Source organism: Brachyhypopomus gauderio, chromosome 17 (genome assembly GCF_052324685.1).
Source record: "Brachyhypopomus gauderio isolate BG-103 chromosome 17, BGAUD_0.2, whole genome shotgun sequence".
NCBI classification, from domain to species: domain Eukaryota; kingdom Metazoa; phylum Chordata; class Actinopteri; order Gymnotiformes; family Hypopomidae; genus Brachyhypopomus; species Brachyhypopomus gauderio.
This window is the reverse complement of record NC_135227.1, coordinates 14,753,288-14,766,528: the sequence shown is the minus strand read 5'-3', so window position 1 is coordinate 14,766,528 and position 13,241 is coordinate 14,753,288. Positions and strand designations below refer to the sequence as shown.

The 13,241-nt window shown below is 48.8% G+C and overlaps 1 long non-coding RNA gene across 1 annotated transcript in view; it reads right to left on the bottom strand.

The window, feature by feature from the left end:
• LOC143480798 (uncharacterized) overlaps positions 1–11,601 on the bottom strand; it is a 48,726-nt gene extending 37,125 nt beyond the window's left edge. Inside the window, exon 1 of the long non-coding RNA XR_013121882.1 lies at positions 11,002–11,601. This is a non-coding gene — a long non-coding RNA (uncharacterized LOC143480798). The remainder of the gene's footprint in view (positions 1–11,001) is intronic.
• Positions 11,602–13,241: the final 1,640 nt, after the last annotated feature.

The window sequence follows — 13,241 nt, the reverse complement described above, 5'->3', positions numbered from 1 at the left end:
AGAGAACGACTAGACGCGTTCAAGCACCAGTTCTGAGGTGCTACAATAAAGAGAGAGCCGCACACATATGGACTGGAATACTGTACATTATGAACCATGAATTATGTTCCATGACCAGTTTGGAAGAACCCCTTGCAGATGTGTAAGAGGTGAGGCTATGGCCATGGTGCTGGGGCAGGACCCCCCCCCCCCCCCCCCCCCCCCCCCCCCCGTGGCCCCCAGCACCAAGGCTGACCTGCTCCACCGTGGGTCTGCACAGCGCAGCTATGGAGAGAAGAAAAGCCCCACTATACTGGGCCATGGTGGGATGAGGGCAAGAGAACGCTGGGGGTAAGCATTTCTGTTCAGCCAGCACAACTGCTGATGTGAGCGCAGATAACAGTCGTGGGCATTTGTGTGTGTGTGTGTGTGTGTGTGTGTGTGTGTGTGTACATGAGCGTGAGAGAGGGAGGACGTGAGGGAGAGTGAAGGAGCTGAGGTGTCCCCTGGGCCAGGGAGCAGTTGCAGGAACGGCAGGGCATCCTCTGGGATTCTTGAGTAATCTCTGCCATATACATCACTCTGCTCCATGACCACAGACATCTGGCAGCCCACCGCACGCCCAGGGAACTCAGGAAGTGTGCAGAACAGGGAGCTACTGCTACACCTCTACGTTACCCTCCATAACGAGACCTTCACACAGAACACACACATCTCAGCCTTCTACAAACACATACTCAACACAGCACACTATTGCTGCCAGTACTGTGGTCGCCAAATTCACACAAACACACACACACACATACACAAACACATAAATACACACACAAACACACTTATAGATCTAATCGAATGTGGCTAGGGAATATTGAGGTCATGTGAATCTAGAATGGGTTCTTGGTCGGGGAACATCAATACACTTGTATAGCTGTGCACTACAGAGCATGCTCTGTAGATTATATGTGATTATATAGTAAAATGTGATTACATAGTAAAAAGGTAGGACTAATTTGTCATATTGTTCAGGAGCTGTGTGTGTGTGTGTGTGTGTGTGTGTGTGTGTGTGTGTGTATACACATTTTCCACATGTGTGAGTGCTTCTATCAGCCATCTACATTTCATTAACTGATCATCAACAGTTCCCGGAATGTTAAAGACTAAAGACAAAAAAAGAAACCAGAAAAAACAGGTAATCAGAACCGTCGGGGCTTGACCCCCTAATCTCTGTCTTCTAGGGTTCTGTTTGCTATGTGGTTATCTAAGAAAGTCCTCAAGCTGCAATCAAAGATCATAAATTAGATTTGAATAGATTTCCTAAACTTTAAAACCAGGAATGATCCCAGTGAGGACATGTTAGAAGTGCAAAGAAAACAGATAGCGTGGAGAAAGGCAGGCTACAGTTGCAGAGAGGCCGTACTCGGGCGACGGACATCTCAGTCCCCGTGGCCCAGAGGAGAGCACGCCTTTGTGAGCAGCAGCGGTGCAGAGACTTCTCCAAGGTGGAAATCAGGGTGTAGGGTCAGGGGACAGAGCAGAAGAGAGATACAGATAGAGAGAGGGAGAGAAAGAGAGAGAGAGTGTGAGAGAGAGAGAGAGAGAGAGAGAGAGAGGAGAAAGTCATGCATCTCAGCGAAACAACATGATTCATGAAAATGTCACGCTGACAGAGCTCAAACTGAGAGCCAACAGTCTGCACTCCCAAAATACCTCCTCTGACTAATGCCACTGCAAGATACACTCACACACTGTCTCTCTCTCTCTCTCTCTCTCTCTCTCTCTCTCTCTCTCTCTCTCTCTCTCTCTCTCTCTCTCTCTCTCTCTCTCTCTCTCTCTCTCTCTCTCTCTCTCTCTCTCTCACACAGACACACACACACTAACACACACACACACACACACACACACACACACACACACACACACACACATACGCGCGAGGACTTGCGGCAGGTATATTCGCCCAATACTCAATCATAAGAAGACAGACACACAGTACAAGAGGTGTACATACGCCACCTTTGTGTCTCCTATTTCACACCCATTTCTAACTGAAATCAGGTCTCTCATCCTTCCAAACTCATGATAAACCTTAAAATACAAAGTTCTTAAAAATACAGAGTTCTGTTTTTTTTTTTAAAGCCACCAATGTTTACAAAAATGGAGCCCTATTTCCAGTGGAGGTGCACGGTGAGTGGTGGGGAGGGAGCAGTCGTGAGCAAAGCTGTATCTGGACCATCCAGCCTCGCCTTGACCACTCGCTCAACACTATTCCTGCCCAGCACCAGAGAACTACAATTACAATTACAATTTCATTTGCATCAAAACACCCCACCTAAGGTATTTGGATGACCAAACCCACAAACTGCACAGCCTCAAAACCACACATGCCAGGCTCTCCTTCCTGTTCAGACAGCGGTAAATGTGTAAGTGGACTCACACTTCGCAGCATTCACCAAACCGAAGAAAAGGGGGAATATAAAACATGTAAAACATGATGTTGACCTAAAGCATGCTCACAGCATAATCCATCTGAGTGAGTGGTGCTTTGTCTGGAACACCATGGCAACCAGTCACAAGGTGGGTCTAACCCAAACTGAAGGTGCTGTACATACAAGCCTGTAGCTAACAGAGTAGCAGCTAAGCTCCACGTATCGACTGGCAGTCTCGTATTACAACTAAGGTCATGCTAAATCTCTCAAATCCCACTCACAACTAGCTAACCGCCACAGCTAAACGACAGCGGCCGCTGGAGCGCGTGTGCCGTTGTACTTGAGCACTTGCTCATATTTAACTCCTCCAAAACAAATAAAAGGATGAGTGCTTTCTCGCAGACAAGGAAACGAGAGCGGAATGAGAACACTTCGAGCGGTAGTGAGCGCGCGTGTGAACCACCTGTTCCCACCCTGCGCCGAAGTCCCTCAGAAAGGAAGCCCGCGAGAGCGGAGGCCGCGGCCACGGGAAGCCACATTTGCACGGAGCTTTGCTGTAATTGCACCGCGGGGCGCTGAAATGGCACAGGCCGCCGCTTTTGTTGTGCATTCGTAGGCGAGTGACTCAGTTTGCTATTAATATGTCTGCCCTTTCCGCTCGGCCCGCGCCGCGGATTAGCGGCTCTCCGTCTCCGCCAGCACGAGCACGAAAGCCGAAGGAAAAAGTTTGGTCAGTCGACTTTTTCCCTTCCTCTCCTTTTTTTTTCTTACCTTCCCTCTGACCTAGCAGTGGGAATGAGTGTTATTTGTATATGAGAAACAGAAGAGACATTTAGATAAAGAAAGCAAAGGGGGAGGAAGAGGGAGAGACAGAGAGGTAGTTGGGGAGCCCCTGCGGCACCCGGAGTGCCAGTATCGCTCTGATTCATTCGTCTGCCTCTCTCTGCTTCTCCCTGATGGGGGGGGTGGTGAGGGGGGGGGTGCGGAAGGCGAACACAGCTCCGGCGCTCCGAGAGGCTTTTTAATCTGCTGCCGAATGAAAGCGTGCCAGATCACAGAGCGGCTGGAGTCACTCTGGGAGCGCCGGATCTCCCACAGCACCTCGCTGCCTTATCTGCTGCGCTGGAGCCAGAGCGGCACCCCACCAGCAGGCCACCGCGCCAAGAGCTGTGCTCCAGAACCTGCTCTACTGCAGCTCCAGAACTTGCTGTAGTGCAGCTCCAGGACCTGCTCTACTGCAGCTCAAGAACCTGCTCTACTGCAGCTCAAGAACCTGCTCTACTGCAGCTCCAGAACCTACTCTATTGCAGCTCCAGGACCTGCTCTACTGCAACTCCAGAACCTGCTCTATTGCAGCTCCAGAACCTGCTCCACTGCAGCTCCAGAACCTGCTCTACTGCAGTTCCACACCTTGCTCTACTGCAGCTCCAGAACCTACTCTACTGCAGCTCCAGAACCTGCTCTATTGCAGCTCCAGGAGCTGCTCTACTGCAACTCCAGAATCTGCTCTATTGCAGCTCCAGAACCTGGTCTACTGCAGCTCCAGAACCTGCTCTACTGCAGCTTCACACCTTGCCGCTCCAGGGGGGTATCTTCTCCCCGCTGGGCACTTCATTATTGTACAGGCTTCCATAAACTCTCAGAAATTCATAAAATGCTGTGCGATGGAGCATCACCAGAGTAACTCCTAACATCTTTGCATGGCATGTTATGAAGGATAACAGGCACATACATGACTGGGGTTGGTGGCTGCACATTTTGCTCTTAGAGCAGAATTTTCAGAAGGTTTCCACAGCTCATCAATGCCCTTGGAATCCTTGCTGCTTTCCATTTCCAGAAATAACGAAACAACGCAGCTTTTTCTTTACATAGTAACACCGAGGTCAGCGACCATGAACCGAGACGAGGGGCGGCCCAACACACCCTACAGACACCGCTCATCAATCTATATGTGAATCTCTCCCACGGTGAAGCCAAGACCACGCCCCCCACCACCTCCCATAGCTACAGCCTTATTCATCTTTCAGTATGAAGCTCACCAGGATGTTATGTTAGCAATTAAACAAGCAAGTGATCCAAGGCCAGTATGAGATCAAGAATCCAGGTCAGCTAGATGCTAACAGTCCGGCAACCATTTTGGCGAGAGCCATAATATGCTACAAGCATGGAAAGAATGGCCTCCATCCTCCCTGCCTAGGCGACCTATTGCTGATGTCCACTTAAGAGCACCAAAATGCCTCCTGACCATCCTACTAAAAGCCAAACGGTTCGAAACCCTGACCACCAGTAAGTGAAACCTCTCCTTTCCATGACATAACCCCGCAAGCACGACAAACATGCCACACGACTAAATGCGATAAGATGAGGGAATTAGCTATTAATGGATGTAAACATTAGTAAGCTGGGAATGGAAAAAAACCCGAGCACGCCGCCCCCGCCCCACGGACGGCATGCAGCGCAGCTGTGTAGTTCTATGTAAATACACGTGATGTGTGTTCTCTGGTTTCAATGAAAATACTTGACTAGTCATGTGATACAAAGTCCTGTGGCCAGGAGCGAATCATCACCACGGGGATGACTCTCCCTCCTGCTCCCGCACATACTTAGAGGGCCAGGGGAAAAAATGTGACACAGCACGCCACAGCTGGGTCACTTAATGAATTAATGGCAGTATGTCATATCGCTGCAGCCGCAGATTAAAAATAGCCCTTCAAGTTGAAATCAGATGCTGCAGGATGAGGGTATGAAGGCAGGGTATTATTAGGGGACAGATGATGGGTGAGAGACCAGGCTCGAGGTGGAGGAGGGGGCAGGTACGTTAAAACCAAGGAGGGGCGCGTGGTAGTCATCCGACGGCTTCACGGAAGCTGCTGAGAACCTTCCAGCTGGGCTCAGAGCGTGCTGGCGTAGACCGCTGCTCTATAAAGAGCCGTGGAGAGAGGGGATCACAAATCAATGGCAGAGCTAGCCATTCCGTACGAAAACGTCCTGTTCCAAAAGAGGATCGGCCCTCCACAGAAATAGAGAGAAGCGAGATGGCAAAGACAAGTGTCAGTGTCACTTCAGGAGAGGGGGAAAAAGTTGATGAATCCATGTGTAGTTCGATACCACCTCTAGTGCCAGGCATCAGGACCGACCCTCAATGCCACCAGCAGCCATAAAGGGACACCCTCTTCATCTGGAGCGGCGGGGAGAGAGAGGCGTTCTCCGCCTCCCCCCACCGAGCCCCTGGAGCTCTCCACCCTCTGAATGGTGCCATCCAGCACATCAGCCACGGGTTTTTATAGTTCGCACGGCTCCCTCCAGTCGTGAGGAGTCTCCCGCAATCGCCGCGCTGCACAGGAAGAACAAAATGGTGCCTCGCGTCAGCGCAGCCTAAAAAAAGTGCCACGAAAGCACGCTCGCACACACTCACACACACACACACACACACACACACACACACACACACACACACACACACATACAACTAGCAGTGAGATGGCAGATAGGTAGGACAGGTGCAGTGGAGGAAACGGGCTTTTGTGGCACCTCCTCAAAGGAGCGCCGGCACTTTGGAGAACGAGGGGGGGGCACAGCAGGCCCGATCGGGGCTGGAACAGAACGAGCACTCCTACAGCGCCAATTCATTTCGCCTTATGAAACTGTTTAAGTTGGAGGGCTTTTCTCCTGAGCAGCTCCGGGCAGAAGAGCCCGCCGCTATATTAATTTCATCCCCTTACCTTTCGCAACCCGGAGACCTCTGACCTGCCTTACCTGTATAAATAGAAAGAACTCATTTAGCAGCGAGAAAGCGCTCAGGGGCAAACATGTCCTGGGTAATGAAGTGTTCAGCTTGTGCATGATTAACCAGCTGGTGGGGGCGGGGCAGGAACCACAGGCCATGAAATAAGGGGTAAAATTGATTAGCAATTTTCATTTATGCAGCTAAACAAAAGGCAATTTGCATATCTGACTGGTAAGTTAGCGCGGTGAAAGGCCTCACACGAGGATCCGTGTAAAACCCGCACCGCTCTTCTTCTTTCACAGGGAGGGTGGAGCAGACTTCTGGAGCTAGACACTAGCGCTATTTCTGACTGATATCATCATGCAGACAGACTGTATAAAAGGTTATGGTATGTGTTGGTGGCCCAATTCTGGAGTCTAGGAAGTCTCCAGCATGTTAATGAGCCAGAATTAGTGACTCCACGCAGGAATGCTGTCTCTGAAATCAGGTAATGGGCATCCTTTATAAAACACGAGCAGCAGAATAATACTCACAGTTGCAGTGTTGTTGCTAGATTCAATCAGCATTTACACCAGCTCTGTGCCACACACACTGAGTGTGTGTGTTTGAGTGTGTGTGCACCGTGGGTGTGTGTTTGAGTGTGTGTGCACCATGGGTGTGTGTTTGAGTGTGTGTGCACCGTGGGTGTGTGTTTGAGTGTGTGCGCACCGTGGGTGTGTGTTTGAGTGTGTGTGCACCGTGGGTGTGTGTTTGAGTGTGTGTGCACCGTGGGTGTGTGTTTGAGTGTGTGGGTACCGTGGGTGTGTGTTTGAGTGTGTGTGCTCCGTGGGTGTGTGCTTGCGCGTGTGTGCACCGTGGGTGTGTGTTTGAGTGTGTGTGCTTGCGCGTGTGTGCACCGTGGGTGTGTGCTTGAGTGTGTGTGCTCCGTGGGTGTGTGTTTGAGTGTGTGTGCTCCGTGGGTGTGGGCTTGAGTGTGTGTGCTCCATCGTCCGATTGTTTCCCGGTATTTACCGTAAACTAGCTCCAATGACAGAGCGGATGTGGGACATGCAGCCTGTTCAACGTGTGGTCATGGTGTGCAGACGGGGTCATGATGGGGTCGTGACGGGGTCATGATGGGGTCGTGCCACTATGCATTCTCGCACCTAATTTCCAAGGAATTTCTTTTTTTCCTCAATGGCAGGACGTATGTTGTGACAAGTAACTTCCTTTAATGTAGCACTCATGCTTGGCCTGATGTAGGAAATAACCAGAATCTTTTCATATACCAGGACCAGCACCAGTGTTTACTTAAAATAAGATTAATTAATTGTTAATTCATACCTGAGATTTTCAGTGTAAATGCCTGTCTTGGTGCTGCTGTTAGAATATGTCGTATGATGCTTCCAGAAAACACCACAACACAAACCAAATAAAGTGCGTGAGCAGTGCTTGATGCAGACGCATCACAACAAGCACTGCATCACAAGAACACGAAGGTCCGGCTATATTTAGAAACATTTCATGAAGCGGTTCTGTGCAGGAAGATCATAGTATCATACTGAGCCTAAATGTCAGAATGTCAGAAATCAGATTCGTGTTTTTATATGTTTGCCGTACATGCTGGCGAGTGATGACATTTCTGTGTATCACTAGAGATGTCAGAGCTCCCTGAATAGGCATGTTCAAAACTGTAATATAGCTGAATATCTTTCCAGCTACACTCATGGAGGACACGTACACTGGTGCTTTGGCCTTTCTAGAACTTCTCCTTCTGCCTCCACGTGGTTGCCCTGCCTCCTTTATCCACACCACTGTCTTCCCTGGTCTTTCGTCGTCCGTTCAGGCGTACAGTGAGCTTCATCCACACAACCACCACTTCATACTTCGTTTTTTCTGGGCACAGTGCCATTACCTCTAGCGGTCAGTGTCCCACAACAAATGCTCCTTGCTGTTCCCAGTCAGTGCTGGTTGCAAAGTTCTTCCCAGTCAGAGCTGCTCCCAGTCAGAGCTGCTCCCAGTTAGAGCTGTTCCCAGTTAGAGCTGTTCCCAGTCAGAGCTGCTGGATCTGCCCACATTAAGCTAGAACTACTAAACTTGGCCACAGAGCACCAGACATGAGTAAGTAGGGCCATAGAGCAGTTGACAGATAGTGAATGCAGCAATAGAAAAAAAGACTAAACCTCTCTCCAGTACAGTGTGCACAACCCTAAATTTAATTTTCTGCAAGATTACACACAATAATTACTAGCTTTATAAACCCCATAACTAATGGCTTCCAATTAGAGGATCTATAGGTATCGATCTGTTAAGAGTTTGAGGGCAGGTGTAACACAGTCTTAAAGAAAACACAGAGAGCCCTCTATAAATGGAAAGGCAAGAAGTAAAATCCGAAGAGGTTCTAACAGTATTGACGTTCTGGCGTTTCTCTTTCCACAGTGACTGATGTCTGTGTCTCCATTCAAACGGACATACGAACATATCTGAGTGTGCAGCATTCTGGCAAATGAAAACCAGCGTTACATTTGCTGGTGTAAAACTCTGAAGATTTTTACAGTGCCGCTGAGGAAGTGCGACCAACAGGCCACGTCTTGAAACTGCAAACACAGGAACTTTTAGGCACCCGTGGCCTCGCCGGGCCATACAACAGTGTCTGCCTCACTCTGCACCAGCGAGACAAGAGCTAGTCGCAACAAGTCCAGCCGTCATCAGTTCCACAGTGACACGAGGATCCGGCGGCTTCCCTGTCCAAGTGAGCAGAGCCAGACCCCGACTGGTATCACAACCGAGTGTGAAAGAAGTTATTACTGCCAGGAAATCAAGGCTAAGTCAGCTAATCCTGGGACAGCCATGGCACTGTTCTGTCAGTTTTTTAAGATCATGAATTTCCTGCTACGTGGCCAAAAAAAAAAGGTCTGACAGGCATGCTGGGTAGGTTTTCCCATAGTTCATGGGGCTTGTGAGCGGGGAAACAGGTTCCAGGGCGGCACTGCCACTCTAAACGCCCCATCAGCACAGACCAGAGAAGACCACTGCAGTGTGCCGCACTCAGACTGACGGGATTCATTTACCACAATGTTTAGCTTGCTTGTTAATTATTCACAAGGTGAAGGATACCTCAGAGTGGGAGCTCCACCTCATAAACCACTGAATATTCATTCCTGCCTAGAAGCCACATTTCAGAGGTAAACGTGGCACCAGCACACGCTAACATCCAGTAGCACGACGGTGTAGAAATCAAATTTCCTAAAACAATTAAAGAAAAACAAAAGCATGTAGCAATGTATTTCACAATCCATCCATTTCAACCAGGCAGCGTATGTGCTAAGCTAATAAACCACAGAAAGTTGTCAACTGGTTTAAGAAGGACACTGGGAGACAGTGGAGGAGTGGTCAGCATGAGGAAATAAATCCTTCCAGAATCAGGCATTAATCTGAAAGATTAACTGTGCAAATATGTGCTCCCAAGCCATTTAATACATGCATATGTGAAAGAGTGTCGACATTGGTCTTAGAATGACCGACTTCATCAAAGGATCTCGGTATTCTCCAACCATGCACGGGACCTTCTCATGCATGGAGACTGAGCTCCAGCTAAACTGAGCAGGCCCTGTCTGTGCCCATGCGTGAGACTACACAGGGAAGGGGGAAGATCTCAGAAGAAACTTGACAGACACATTATGACAGCGGAATACTAATCATCAGATCAACTCTGCTCTAAGTCTGTAGGATTTCACAGGCTGTTCGCTGTGCAAAACAAACCGTGGATTAGAAGTAAATAGAGGCTTAAAGGGAACAGAGAGATATGCTGTACAAACACAAGGCTTGAAACAATATGGGGGAAGGGGATCCTTTAAGGGAGGGGGGGGAGTAACTTTCTCTAATGCCCAGAAAGCAGAGACGCTGCTGTGATTGGCGTGCATGTGATCCGAGCTGTCGGCCAATCCCTGTTCAAAGGCGTCGGCTTTCGGCCCGGTCGGCTTGAGCCACTCGGCCGCGCGAAAGTTGATGATGTGAGCAGTTTACGGACATGCGGATCTTTGGTTTCCTGTTCAAACGCGCGGCGGTGTTGTGGGAGGCATCGCTGCTGTGGGTATTAATAGATGAGCTACATTCAGAAGACTCCGGGTATCAATTAGGGAGAGACGCATAAGCAGAATAGGCAGAGGCAGTTTGGCTACAAAAGACGTCCAAAATGAGCAACTCGCTAACGTTACTACGCCAGGGTCTGATTGGCTGCTGACAGTGCGTCATGCTTCTGATTGCTAATATAGCTAAATATGTGGTGAGGTGACCACTAAATGTTTAATTAACTGAGTATGTTTAATTGCACGAGTGACCTCAATTGGCTGGCAGTGTGCGAATGGCTAGTGGTTTCCCTCGTGCTCTACATAATCACAATTAGCATAAAATTGCAATAAACGACAGCTACTACAATCAAGCATGCAGACACACTTTGTTACTTTACCAGCACTGATTTCAAGATTTTTCCCAACACACACTTTCCCGACACTATTGACATCTACAAATCAAGTCCTGGCCTACATCGGATGTCACACCAATGAAACCCAAGCGGGCACCTGCCTTTTCTGGGAGACTTCACAAGCAGAGCAAACGAATACATGGCAAACAACCTGAGATGACAACATTATAAGAAGATCTGAGAACCCAAAAGCAACTATCCTACACTGTAAAGCTGCTGGGGCTTCGAAACAAAGTTTGGCAGCCCGCTCGGAGCCATAAGGCATTTTGCATCTCCGCTAATCCCCTGTCAAAAGCATTAGGCATATAAAGAAGCAAGCAGCACCCTGGCTCCGTCCAGCCTGGTGGGGCAGCAGGGTCCCCAGTGCCCCCCCCCGCCTCTCCCAGTCTGAGGTGTGCCTTACTTACGCTGGTCCTCGGCTTCCCACTAAGAGTTCTTGGGTGCAGATTTTCTGCTTTTCTTTTTTTTCAAGGACAAGGACGTCCGCCCGCTGGCTGCCTCTCGCTCTTCCTCCTCTTCCTCAGTGCAGCGACCACAAACACTCTCGTGCACACGCACACACAGACTCACACGTGCACATGCACACACGCAAACACACACAGGGGTGCAGAGCAGAGGGGGAGAGAGAGAGAAGAGAGAGAGAGAGAGAGAGAGAGAGAGAGAAAGAGAGAGAGAGAAAGAGAGAGAAATGCCTGCCTGCTATTTCCCTCGGCTATCTTGAATCAAGGGCTGTGCGATTCTCTCAAAATCATTAAGCAGGACCCTAGCAGAGAGGGGGGGGAACAGAGGCAGAGGGAGAGAAAGGAGACAGAAGGAGAGAGAGAGCGAGAGAGAGAGAGAGAGAGAGAGAGAGAGAGAGAGAGAGAGAGAGAGAGAGAGAGAGAGAGAGAGAGAGAGAGAGAGAGAAGGGCTGCTGGTCTAGCTGACCGGTTCATTCCCCTGCCTGCACCAGTACCCAGCGCTCTATGGCTGAGCGCCTGCTGCAGGAAAAGAGCTGCTTTACTGAAAAGGTGTCAGCATCATGTTTCAAGGAAATGGAAGGAAGGAAGGAAGGAAGGAAGGAAGGAAGGAAGGAAGGAAGGAAAGAAAGAAGGAAGTCTGTCTCCAGACTGGGAGATGCTGCCACCAGTGAGCAAGAGCAAGAATCCCCCCCCACCCACCCCACACCCCACACACCCCCCCTAAGATGTACCACTCGTGCCTGGGTTGAAGAATGTCCCTTGTTCAACCCTCCCAAACAGGCTTGAATAAACAACAAACAAACAACGTCTCGTTTCAGGAGAGCTCACATTTCTGCACATACTCTGGACCCCCCACGCGGCTCCTCACAAATCAGCATTTCAGGTGCTGCAACCGTCACTGCTGGTAGGAAACACAGACACAGTAGAGCACGCAAACTAACTGAACCCAGGCTGGGCCGGTTATCACAGCCCCATCATGTACTGCTGAACCAAAACACACTACCTAAGGCTGCTAAAGGGATCACTGTATAGTGTCAATAAACAAACTCCAAAATGTCAAGGTCTTTTACTCCAAAAAGATGAAACATTTCTGTGTTAGTATTACAATTTAATGAAGTTCTACAATTTTGTGTATGTTTTTTTTTTTTGTTTTTTTTTTTGGGGGGGGGGGGGGTGATTTCCAACTTTTTACAATGCATCTTTAAAAAATAAACATAGCCTTCAACAAGGGCATATAAAGCATTACACCGGGAAGAGAAGTGTAGCTGATTTATACTGGCTGCGACTGCGCGTGTTGGGCTTACGTTACATCCTAGTGGGTGTGCTATCAAATACAATAACACATCCAACGGTCTTTCGCGCGACGAACTGCCATGTGGTCGGAAGAATGCTGGTCTGGAGAAACAGAATTGAGCAATTTCTCAAGCTTAAGGAAAAAAATCGATCTCGTCCCGGGTCCATCGCTGTTACTATCTCAATGTTACCAAACATTTCAAGGACAAGCGCTCCATTCGCAAAACAAAGCGTATTATTGTCATCGACACACGGTTGAAGTAACGATCACTGAGCACTCGTTAGAATCGCTTTTATCTGGTAAACCAAGAACAGCCGATATGCAAGTAGCTTACATGCTTCAGAAACCTTCTATTGAATCACTCCAGTAAACGCTGACTGACTTATTTGAGAATCTTGTTCTTTTGAATTGTGGAATTGAAATGAGGGAGAAGCTGTCGACCCATCCTTTAGATGTGTTGCTTGTCTATTATGGCAACAATATTTTACTAAAAGATGATGGCAGAGAGGCTAAAAGACCCAGAATAAGACACGCATAATATGTAGGGGCGCTTAAGATATAAAGCTTCTGTTACCTTCTCAGTGTGTTCTGTGGCGGACGTCCAGGTGAAAACTGGCCCTTAAAGGTACAGAGACTACATTTGGAGCGTCCGAAAGTCTTCGCCGTTCATTCGGTACATAAGCAACGCAATCTCACGTTCACTTTAAAAGGACGTTCTCATTCCGCGAAGAGGGGTCTACTTACACCATCTGTAGTCGATTTCGACCTCTTTGTTACCAAACGCTAGTAAGTTCTGACGAATGCGGCACTACCTCGTAGTGGTAGGCACTAAGTCTAGTTTTGTTGGTTATGTATATGTTGTTTTAAGCAAATGCTTCTCGATAAATATATA